The sequence below is a fragment of the Cupressus sempervirens genome, chromosome 4 (assembly GCF_028749045.1).
Source record: "Cupressus sempervirens isolate cs-2001-9-10 chromosome 4, ASM2874904v1, whole genome shotgun sequence".
In the NCBI taxonomy this organism is placed as follows: Eukaryota; Viridiplantae; Streptophyta; class Pinopsida; order Cupressales; family Cupressaceae; genus Cupressus; species Cupressus sempervirens.
The window spans coordinates 544,565,778-544,579,444 of NC_143121.1; positions in this window are offsets into that span (position 1 = coordinate 544,565,778).

Consider the following 13,667-nt stretch of genomic DNA (forward strand, 5'->3'; position numbering starts at 1 on the left):
ATGTGTGTGTGTATGTACACACACATACACACACATATGTGTGTGTGTATGTACACACACATACACACACATATGTGTGTGTGTATGTACACACACACACACACACACACACACACACACAATATATATGTGTGTGTGTGTGTGTGTGTGTGTGTGTGTGTGTGTGTGTACATATATACACATGTCTATACATATGTGTATAGACATATATGTACATATATATCTATATATGTATATATATCTACATATATATACATGTATATATGTATGTATATATATCTATAGGTGTGTGTGTGTGTGTGTGTGTTTGTGCGTGTATGTGTATGTGTGTGTGTGTGTATAGGTATATGTATGTATAATATTTCAAATATATTTTTCACATATCTTGTTAAATTGGAAGCACTCCAATTTAATGAAAGTTTAGCACCTATTTAATGCGAGATCATCAATCTCCTCTTCTCTTTCATCTCTTCTTCCCTTTTTCGTCCTTCCTCGCTAGAATTGGGGTAAAACTTAATAGATCCTCTTTAAAGATCTCGTGTTAATGGTGTTAAGCTCAAGGTAGGATCTATTTCCTCTAGGCCTCTCCTTGTCATGTATCCATCCGCTTGGAATATGCTCCTCACACCAAAATGGAATTCCTCAAAATTTTGACTGGATTTCAGGATTTTGTGACCTATTTTGGAGCCCCCCGACATACTCGAGGGTTTTTGCTCCTAATCATCAAGGGTGAAATCAACCCTTAATTAATTATGGGCAAAGTGTTTCCCTAATGGGCCAATCAAGGGCAAATTTCACCCCTGATGAGGTCCTATTTTTCTCCTCTCTTCGAATCTCATGTTCTGGGATATACGAGTGTTAATTCTGAGGTTGGTCAGCCTTTGAGAGTTAGTTAATTATGAGTTCTGAATAAACCCTTAAATGAAATATCTAAAATATCTAAAGTGAAACTCCAAGAAAGAAATTAGAACATTCTTAACTAAAATGACCAACTTATTAAAAATAGTAAGCCTCCAAAAAATAATAACTTTGCACTGAGATAGCCCTTATTGAAAGAAAAATTAGAAATATTTTTGGGTGATGCAAGATTTCCCTTACACCCAAGATGTTTTTGCATAAGAATAATACTTAGGGATTGTTATGTTTCAAGCTAAGATAATATCAATTATCAATAATTATCATAAGAAATAATAGTTAAGCTTTAATTCCATAATCCTCTCCTAATCACTAACCCTAACGTGGACAGCAAAACTATTGCTACTTGAATGCATAAACAACCTACTTGAGGTATTGGGACTCTTTTGCCCTAGTGTGACTAAATTACTCCTTCCTCTATGCCATTTCCATATCCACTTGATTGTGTTAATGAGTGGTTAAAGAATTTAGTACACATTATTATATTTATATCACAAATATATGTTAATTGCAGTACCATGACTTTTAAAGACCATAACTCATCAATAGTTTATTTGATTGACTATTATGACTCCATTTCATAAATGTCATTAATTATTCCATAGTGCATTATTGTGCAAGTTACATGCAATTAAGGTTTGACCCCTTTTTGGAGTCTCCTAAAGCCTTCAAAACCAAGTTCAAAGTTTCTATACCTGATCGCAATATTGAAAATTTTCAATAACTTCACAAATAGACTTAATATTGTAACAAAACTTTACTCGTAGACTAATATATCTAAAATGAAACTCCAAGAAATAAATTAGAACATTCTTTTTTTCTTTTCTTTTTTATCGGTAAATGGCTAAAGCCTAGATTAATTATTATCTGTTGGAATTAATTACTATTATATGTTAAGCAAAGGTAGATTTGAACCCAAGACCTCCCACATGAGAGGCTCACAAGTTACCGTTGCATTGTAGCTTTTTGCCTTAAATTAGAACATTCTTAACTAAAATGACCAACTTATTAAAAATAGTAAGCCTCTAAAAATAATAACTTTGCACTGAGATAGCCCTTATTGAAAGAAAATTTAGAAATATTTTTGGGTGATGCAAGATTTCCCTTACACTCAAGATGTTTTTGCATAAGAATTGTACTTAGGGATTGTTATGTTTCAAGCTAAGATAATATCAATTCTCAATAATTATCATAAGAAATAATAGTTAAGCTTTAATTCCATAATCCTCTCCTAATCACTAACCCTAACATGGACGGCAAAACTATTGCTACTTGAATGCATAAACAATCTACTCGAGGTATTGGGACTCTTTTGCCCCAGTGTGACTGAATTACTTCATCCTCTATGCAATTTCCACATCCACTTGATTGTTTTAATGTGTGGTTAAAGAATTTAGTACACATAATTATATTTATATCACAGATTTATGTTAATTGTCATGTTTTTGATTAAGCATATGAGTTCATAATTTATTTTGCAATTAGCATATTTAAGCATCAATCCTCACTTCTCTCATAAAATCATTGTAAAGAGAGTGTGTATTTACTTGTCATAGGGCACTTGACACTAGTACATTCATTGGATTGCCTTTTATTTCCCTACACAATGTCATCTATCAACTCCTGGGATTGTAGTAATAAGGTGTACACACACACACACACACACACACACACACATATGTATGTATGTATATATGTGTGTGTGTGTGTGTGTGTCTATACACATATGTCTATACATATATGTATGTAATGTCATCTATCAACTCTTGGAATTGTAGTAATATACATATATACATATGTGTCTATACACATATGTATATTATATACATATGTGTCTATACACATATGTATATTATATACATATGTGTCTATACACATATGTATATTATATACATATATGTATATATGTACACATATGTGTATACATATATATATATATATATATATATATATATATATATATATATATATATATATATATATATATATATATATATATATATATATATATATATATATATATATATATATATATATATATATATATATATATATATATATATATATATATATATACACATATGTGTACATATAGACATATATGTGTATACACATATATACATATATGTATACACACACATATATATGTATATACATTTGTGTATACATGTATGTACATATATATCTATATATGTATATATATCTACACACACACACACATATGTGTGTGTGTGTGTGTGTGTGTGTATGTATATAAGTATGTATGTATTTATTTATATGTATGTATGTATGTATGTATGTATGTGTGTGTGTATGTATAGGTATATGTATGTATAATATTTCAAATATGTTTTTCACATACCTTGTTAAATTAGAAGTACTCCAATTTAATGAAAGTTTAGCACCTATTTAATGTGAGATCATCAATCTCCTCTTCTCTTTCATCTCTTCTTCCCCTTTTTTGTCCTTCCTAGGTAGAATTGGGGTAAAACTTAAAAGATCCTCTTTAAAGATCTTGTGTTAATGGTGTTAAGCTCAAGGTAGGATCTATTTCCTCTAGGTCCCTCTTTGTCATGTATCCATCCACTTGGAATATGCTCCTCGAACCAAAAACGAATTTCTCAAAATTTGGACTGGATTTCAGGATTTTGCGACCTATTTTGGAGCCCCCAGACATACTCAAGGGTTTTTGCTCCTAATCATCAAGGGTGAAATTAACCCTTAATTAATTATGGGCAAATTGTTTTCCTAATGGGCCAATCAAGGGAAAATTTCACCCCTGATGAGGTCCTATTTTTTCTCCTCTCTTCGGATCTCATGTTCTAGGATATACGGGTGTTAATTATGAGGTTGGTAGGCCTTTGAGAGTTAGTCAGTTATGAGCTCTGAATAAACCCTTAAATTTGCTCCATTTCTCATCCATAATCATATGGTATCAAGACATCTCATTCTCAAGTGCTCAGACATCCACAAGTTCAAGCTTTCAAGTGCCCTAACATTCAAGCCTTCAAGCATCTATTCAAGCATTCCATTGGAGATCAAGGATTCAAGTGTTGAAGAAAATGAAGGATTTTATCTTCAATATCTTCTTCAATCCATTCAAGATACTCGGTTTCATATTCTACATTCATTCATCTTCATCTTCTCGATCCAAATGTGTTGGTGAAGTCAAGCACATTGCATTCAATTCAAGAGATCTGGCTTTGTAAGATGAATTCATACATTTACTTTACATTCATGTTATTTCAATTTTTTCAATTCAAGATTAATTCCTAAACTAGGGTTTGACTAAGGAAAACCCCCCATCAACAAAAAAAACCTTTTTTTATGGCAGGTTTCAAATATTAGATTAATAAACAAGTCGAAGTACACTTTTTGCCATTTAACAAAACTGTAAAATAAAATTAGTGTTGGACACCTTCAACTAGGGGTGAACTTCACCCTTAATGCATTATTTTTCCCCTGAAACATAATTTTTTCCCTAGAGCATTATTTTTCCCCTAACAAATCACCAAAATATTTCTAAGTTTTGTTTGTTGTGTAGTTTCAAGCTTAGATTCAAAGATTTCCCCTCCGCTTGATCGATACAAAAAGCAGAAAATAAACTTCAAAATTGTGTTTATTTACCTTCTTTTTCCTTGCAATATATTTACTTAGATCTACTTTTACACACACATGCACAAAGAATGTTTAAGGAATTGGATATCTTTTCGCCCTATTCTTCCTAGATCTAGTTTGCATTAGTGCTCCTTGTTCATTTGCTTAGCACTATTCTTTCTAGATCTAGTTCTCTAGAATTGGGAGTAGAAGGATAATTCCTTATTATACCTCCCTCTATATGCATATGTTTCATGATGAACTTGGGGTTTTACTCTTGATTCACATTTCCTACCATACATTTATTGGTGAATTTGACTCACAACATTTCCACTTCTAATTTGGTGCTAGCTCTTTATTTTATGATTGATCTTTGCATACTTTATACTATATTAAATATGAGTTCATAGCATAAGGTTAGATCTCTTTGTGTCTTATTTCCTTATCTGGTTTATGATTTTTACTACTTCTAGTCCTACTTATAGCATTCATGTTAGGAGAAGTGGTAGACTTGTGGCTCTCTTTAATCTTGATTCCTCTTCTTTTCACCTTGGAAACTTTGGTAATCCTATAGTTTCTCATGATCCTAACCCTTCTATGGATCATGACTCTTCCCACTTATGTCATGATGAGGAGGAGGCTTTATGAGTTCCTCTTGAGAAATTTGATAAGCTTGCTACTGAGATTGATAAAATTCAAGATTGGCTTTTACAAGAAAATCACAATACTGAGACTATTGCTACTTTTGATGTTATTAAAAAAGTGATCCACTAATGATGAACATGGTGTTAATCTGTTGCATGGTCTTACTCGTCTTGTCCATACTCATGTTAAGCCTTTGACTCAAGTTGTTACTAAAAGCAAGAATGACCCCTCTTATTTCTACTCTTGAGCCTATTGTGCCTATTTATGTACAAGGTCTGTGTCTAGTATTTCCACTTATATTCCTCCTATTATGAATACTTATTTTCAGATGCCTAATCCTCTTAGTAGTTTTCTATTTCCCTCTTTGCCTCTGAGTGTTTTTCCTACTTCATTGCCAACTTCACAACCTTCATATAATGGTATTCCTTTCACTTATCTTAATCTTCTTATTGTGGTTCCTAGTGTTCTATCTATAGTTTCTTCCATTCCATCTATTTCATTCACCCTCCCTAATGTGTTGAATGTTCATGTTTTATCAATTACTTCTAATGATCCTACTATCCTTAGTATTGTTCAGATGGTGTCTTCTTTGCAACAACAACTTACTTCCTTCACTCAAACTAAGTTCAATATTCCTACATGTGATATGGGTAGTCTTTTGTCTTTTGATATTATCCATATTGTTGCTCCTTTACAAGTCGATATGCCTCACCTTCACACTTATAATGGTAGAGGTGATCCTATGACACATCTTAAGACTTTTCAAGTTTTATGTAGTGACTATATAATATCTGTAGGATTTTAGCTAAGTTGTTTGCTCACACTATCTGTGACAAAGATTTACAATGGTATTGCTCTTTGCTACCTTGTTATATTGATTATTTTCATAAAATTGCTAATGCTTTCATACAATCATTTCAAAATAATATTAGTCCTTCTATTTCTATGACTGATTTGATGCATTGTAAACAAGGTCCTAAAGAAAAAAGTGATTGAATTTATTGATATATTTTAAGCATTTGCATGCTTAGCTTTCTTATCATGTGCCTGATATTGATATTCAACATATTTTTACTGTGAATTTACAAAAGATATTAGAGATAAGAATTTTCTTGATGAGTTTGCCTCTTTTTCACAACTTTGTGTAGCGCTTCATCATTACCAATAACAAGTAACACTAGTACATTTCCCCTTTTTTTTACCAAAGGCCATATTGGCCTATGATTCTTTTTCTTTTTTCTTTTCATTTTTATGGTTGAGTTGGTCAAAATCTTGAGCAAATTAGGCTTTGTATGCCCGAGTTGGTCAAATTTTCAACCAAATTGGGTTCATAATGAAAAAAAAGAAAATTGTATTCATCATTTTGTTATTTGGCATGCGAGTTTCTTTGGCGGTGGGAGTTTGTTGTTTGGTATGTGCTTGGATTGTATAGGAACATGTCTTGGCATAACAAAACCCTGAGGTAAATTTCTGTTGCTCAAAGCTTACAAATGTTTATAGGTTGGAAAGATATGTAGCATTTTCATTTTGTAGATAGAACTACATAAATTTTGCATAGAAAAAATCTATGAAAAAATATTTAGGATTAAAGCAATTATTTTTCCCCATGGTGAGTATGAGATTTAAATTAGAGATTGTTGTGGATTGAGATATTTGATACAACTACTACAACCACATAAGTCTCCATATCGGTTATGTTGTGTCATGTAACTAATCATGTATTTGGACTTGCTAACCTTTTTTGCAGGCTTATGCATTGTAACTTGTGCTCTTTAGGTGTGTAGGGCTCATTTGTTATTGTATTGAGTATATGCTTTTGGTAGATTCAGATTGCCTGTAATGTATGATATTATCTTGTTTTTGAGTTTAGTAGGTATCTACTTGTAATTGTGATATCTAACATATATTTTAGAATTACTGAAGAGAACAAGAAAAATGCCCTCCTCTTCATTCTTTGGAACATGGTGAACTTAGGCATTGCATGATTAAATCATCATATTGAAACTTGCCATAGATCCAGGCTTATGTATCATAACTTGTGCTCTTTGGGTGTGCATGGTTCTTTGCCACTGTATCACTGTATCATTGTATTGCATATATGCTTTTGGTAGATTTTGAATGCCTAAAATGTATAATATTATCATGTTTTACAGTTTAGAAGGTATCTGCTTGTTACTATGATGTTTAACATAAATTTCAAAATTGCTAAAGAGAATAAGAAAATTGCTAGCCTCTTTAGTCTTTGGAGCATGGTTAACCTAGGTATGATGTGATAAAATCCTCTTGCTGAAACTTAGTGTAGATCCTTTCCCATGCTAAATATTGACAACTTGATGAAGGTTTGGCCTTTGGAGTCTGGACATAATGTTGATTTGAAGCATGGTGTTACTATTGAATATACAAATTTCATTGGAAGAATGATGAGGAATGAAAGGTTGCACATAAACAAATTCTAAATTCTACAATCTGCTACCACTCAATGAATGACTACACTCACCAATTGGCACAAGAGAAGTCCAATAAATATAATAGTTTAAATACACTAAGATCTGCTTACTCTTGTATAACTAAGAGATGTGTTCAAGAAATATAGATAAATGCAATATTGCTAAGGATTATGACAGTAAAAAATTAAGACTAAAAAGGATAAATCAATTTTGACTATTTAAGAATTTTAGTTTAGCAGTTAAGCTTTAGTGTGTGAATTTTAAACTATTTGAATCATGACAGGTGAAATAAATATAGTATTTGATTTTTTAAACTTAAGCAACCTACCAAGTCTTGATTCTTGCTCCATTTTTGGTTCTAGTAAACAGAATGTTATGAACATCAAATTTTTTGACTCTTGCTTCTTCCCCATCTTTTCCTAAGCTCCCAATGCTGAAAATAACAAAAAAACACATTAAAATCATCCCTTAGACACATTATAGGTCAAATTTTGACCTAAATTTTTGACATAATTGGAGATGAATTTAGATGCAATGTATCAATTGAATCTAGAAATACCTAACTACCTACATTAAGTACAATATATCCAATAATTTTGCAAATATATTTTCTTGTGAAGAAAGACCACACCTAGCAATATGAACCCAGGACAAAAGAATGAGACAATTGCTAGATTGTGGTCTCAATTCTAAAGAAAAGTTGATAAATGTAATTATCCTTGTAAAAAGTGTAAGGGCTTAAAAAATAAAAGGATTCTAATCACAACAACCTAGAGTCATTATAGGCAACATGGTCACATTGAAGGGGGTCACAATTTTCATCGATTGGTGAATATGGATTTCCAACTGGAGGAACATGGAGGTGTGAATATCCAAGCTGGGGATAACACTCCCATAGAAGAAGATGATAATGTGCTAAAGGACATGATTGAAGAAGATGTATTGGGGCAGCTAATGAAGATGCTCATGATGATGGTACTAGTACATCTGATAATGATGATGAAGATGGTCTTGATATACCTATACTTGACAAGGCACATGAGCCCTATACGAAGGCTCCCAAATGACTCTTCTCTCTGCTATAGTGTTGTTGGTGAACTTGAAGGTTGTGAATGATTTATCCCATGTAGCAATGTTATGTATGCTAAGGTATGTCATTCTTGTCATCTTCAATGTTAGCATACAATTACTATTCATTATATTAACAATTCATATTTTTTGTCGTAGGTTGATAGGTGAGTTTTTTTTACCACCATCAAATATTTTGCCTTGTTCATACTTAGAATTAGCTACCATTATGAATCAAATTAGATTCAAGCATCAGATAATACATGCATGTCCCAATGATCACATTCTATATCATAAACGACATGAATTTGCAATAGAATGCCTTGATTGTCATATTAGTAGATATCGGTTAGATAAAATAACAAAAAAGGTGCCTCACAAGGTTCTTCAATACATTCTCATTATTCCACATCTTGAACGATTATTCAGGTGCACTAGCTTAGCACAATTTATGGGTTATCATGCACACAATACAAGTCAAGATGACATTATGTGAATGAATGTGGATGGTTTTGCATTTAAAGAGATAGAAGAAACATGGCCATACTTTAAAGAAGAACCTTGTAATCTCAAACTTGCATTGGCAACAGACAGTGTCAATCCATTTGGGGATATGAGACCTGTTTACTCAGTGTGGCTTGTTTTTGTTATTAACAATAACATTCCTCCTTAGATGTCCATAAAGAGGGAGCACATAATGTTGTCAATGATTGTAACAAGTATTTTTTTCATTTAATAATTATCTAAATTAATTTATAAATAGTGCATCAAAATGGTCATAATAATTATGTAATGTTTATGTTCATTCAATTACTAGGTAAATATCAAGTTAAAGATATGAATGTGTATATTGAGGCCCTTATCGATGAGTTGTTGAAGTTATGGAATGGGATCACTATGTATGACATCTCTAGACCAATAAGGTAAAGATAATTTCAATTCTATGCAATGCTTGTAGGGACAATACATGACGCCCCCAGGCTAACTCATTTTTATAATATGTTATATTGTTAAGGTCACATATTTTTGGTTTGTTCTAATGCTTACACATTATTGTTATATGCTTAAGTTGCACATGATAATTATACATGATCTTTTAGGTCTTCAAACAAAGGAAAAAATTTCATGTCCAGATTGTGGTTCGAAGATGAAATCTCATCATTTAAAAAGTTTAGGAAAGTAGGTGTTCGATGAGTTTAGGGACTTTCTCCACAATAATCATAAGTATCAAAATATTGAAAAACATCTTTTTAATTGGAAAGAAGATACAACATCAAGGCCACGAAGAATGACACCTCATCTATGAAAGTTGGAATATGATCGACGAAATTGTCGAGGTAATGTTCAGTTTGTGGTCTAGAGTTTAAATTTTATATTTTGATATTGTCTTTTATTTAGTAATGATGTAATTGATACTCATGAAGGTCATCAAGGCATCAATGACCAACTTCTAAGAAGAATAAAAAGTTATCCTACTCAATTTAGTAGGTTACCATACTACAAGGATCTCCCAATTGTGCATTTATTTGATGCTATGCCTATTAGAAAGAATGTAACAAAGACATCATGGAAAATATTGGATGAAAGGCATGATAGAGAAAAATTTGTCAAAATTTGTAATGACATTCATAAATCCAATCATGCATTGAAATATTTCATTGAATCAAATAGCAATGAAGACCACATAAATACGAGTGTCATTCCTTAGTTATTAATGGAGTAACAAAGTGATGCATTAAAAGAAGTCATAGTTTTTTTTAAAAATCACGGGATTTACTGCAAATATAAGCAGTCTTGTATCAAAGAAAGGTGATTTTGGGCTAGGGTTAAAAACAAATGATTGACATACCTTCATCAAGGTAAGTCATATTCTCTATTTACAATATATTTGTAAAATTGTATGTACTACCTATTGTGTTATTTCATAATATATTGAAAAGATCATTTTTTAATGATTTCAGTATGTTCTACCTCTATCCCTCCCACACCAATTTGACAATAGTATTAAACAAGTTATGTATGGTCTTGAAAAATACATGAAGTTAGAAGTGTTATTTTCTTAGATTTGTTGTACATATATTATATTTACGACTTGCTTATACTTTTTATGTATTCTATTGTATATTTTTGTCTAAAATTTCATTTATATGTTCCTGCATGTTGAATCTCTTTTAGGTGATTATCATCTAAAAAAATTGATAAAAAAAGATATAAAATATTGGAGGAGAAAATTTTTATAGCTTATGTGTGAATTGCAAAAGTGTCTACCTTCAACTTTTTTCAATGCTCAAGAACACTATCTCATACATCAAGTTGAGGAGATTGAATTGTGTGGACCTATACAAACTAGGTCAATGTGGATAGTTGAGAGGCACTTGAAATTTATGAAGGGCTTGGTCTGACAAAGAGCATGTCTTGAGAATTCTATGGTAGAAGTATATATGGTATACCAGACCATGGTGTACATTAGTGAATATATTCCAAAGTTTGCAACAAATATCAATGTAGATTGCATTTGGGATCCCAACTCTATTATCATATTCAAAGGGGAGCACCTGACGGAGAAAGGTAGATTGAGGAGAGTGAGAGGTAATTATAGGATGTTATTGTAGTTAATTAATTCTTATCCATCATTAATATAAGTTGTTTCTAACTGGCCTAGTTGTTTTCTTTATAGTTGGTCGTGAGTGGAATACACTACATTTGTATATTGCAAACAATCTTGGTTGGATGATGATATGGATTCAACAATATCAAGAATATGATCATTCATTAACATGGGACAATGTTGCATCATTGGTCAAAGAAGCTCATCGTAATGGAGATCACAATCTTATGCTAATGGTACCTAATCTAGCATATGACTTAAGAGATAAAAAGGTACATAGAAGATTACTAATCATGACCCATATTTTTAATATCAACTCACAGATCGATGTAAATAATCTTGACATGTTTGAATAATTGTAGATCAAACACTACAAAGCTATGTACTACCATGGCCATAAATTTTGCATAAAAAATTAGACAAAACAAAGAAAACTTGTGATTCTGGGTGAAACCTGACATCAGATATAAGGAAATGTCGCAACCTGTATATAATGAAAAATTACTATGCTTGTGAAATCAAACCTTGACTACTTACTTTTTTATTACTCTTGGTTGTACTACCACCCATTTCTTTTCCTTTGCTCATGTTGTTCCTGATGAACCTGGCAAGGGATCATTTACCAGTTCTGGGTCACCACGTACCCATACGGGAACAAGAGTATCGATACTATGACATTTTAGATTATATAATTGAGTGTGACTTTAATTCAATCAAATTAGTTCTATTTGTCATCAAATGGTACATGCTACGACTGAATTAAACTGATCTTGATAGGAGTATTATTGAACATTATAGTGGATTTGCAATGATTAATACAAGGTCATTTGAGCTAATTGGAGATGAGCCCTATGTTCTTCCAAGTTAATGTGAGCAAGTGTTTTACTTTGTCATTCTACATAAACTAGGTTGGTCATTTGTTGTTAGACATGATCCAAGAGGAAGGTTGGCAAAGTATAATGTGATGGCCGAAGAAGATACTAAAGAATCAGAAGATGAAGTAAATGATGATCATGAACGATTGTTACACAATGATGAAGAAGAAGAAGAAGAAGATGATGATGATTTTGGTAATGCTGACGATGATGATGATGATGATGATCATGATGATCATGATCATGTTGATGAAGATGGTGATGGTCAAGGTGATGATGGTTATGAAGATGATGATGATGGCGATGAAGATGGTGGTGGTGAAGGCGATGATCAAAGTGACAAATACGATGATGGTGATGATGATAATGACATGGATGAAGATGATGATCAATGACATGATCAATGACATTTTTGGCAACATATGATCAATGTCAAGTATGGTGGGGTCATGATTTATTTATAAAATTTTGTTTGACTTGTATATTTTTATAATTAAGTTATTATGTGTTGAACTCTACTGTCATGGAGTATATACAATGATATTGCATAGCTACCACACATAAAGTAGAGGTAAGAAATTAAAAAATATACAATGATTTCGATGAATGCATCATGTAATTTTTGTCTTCTGCATAATTTGTAGTACATTGATACAAAGAAATTCCCTATCATGGGACTCGTAAGTATAACTTTTAAACCAATTGCCTCCAATATATAATCTACTATTTTATTAATATTTTATTTTAGTAAGTCTATTACTTTCATTTCACTGGTGATTGTTGAGAATTACTAATGTTTTTCATAGGGCGACATGGATACACCACAACGCATAGGCGGTGATGTACCAACTCACACACCTTCTTCAACGAAGGTAAACCTTAATTATTGTAATTTTACAAATTATATAGAAACAAATGTTGTATTATTATGTTCTTTTCTTTATGGCTCTAGAGTTATTTTGATGAAATTTTAATGATATTGATGTCAAAGCTTGATACTTATTGATAGGGAAAAGCAAAAAATGATAGAAAATTAAATGCAATCTGAAACATAGGCATTATTTGTAGATGACATCGCCCGTAGTGCTGACCTAGTATTCATGGCCCATAAACTCATAAAAAAATACAGTGATTAAATTCTTAACATTGCCCTCAAAAGAAACATAACCAAGGAGACAAAGGCACTAAAAGAAGAATTGATACTTAGAGTCGATTCTTTGAATGTTGATGTAGGAGCATCTTGGGTTGCCTTGTTATCCTGCTCGTTTTTGTTCATTCTGCAAGTTGGTGCCTAGCAAGTGCTTCATGTGCCTAGCAGTTCCTTGCCTAGCAGTCCTTCATGTGTCGTTAATGTAGTAATTCATTCATGTGCTGAGTTACCTAGTGTATGCCAAGTGACTCTTCATGTGCCGAGTTACCTAGTGTATGTCAAGTGTTTCTTCATGTGCTGAGTTACCCAATGTATGTCGAGTGTCAGCACTTGGATGTGATTTCTGCGAGCCAACTTGCGGG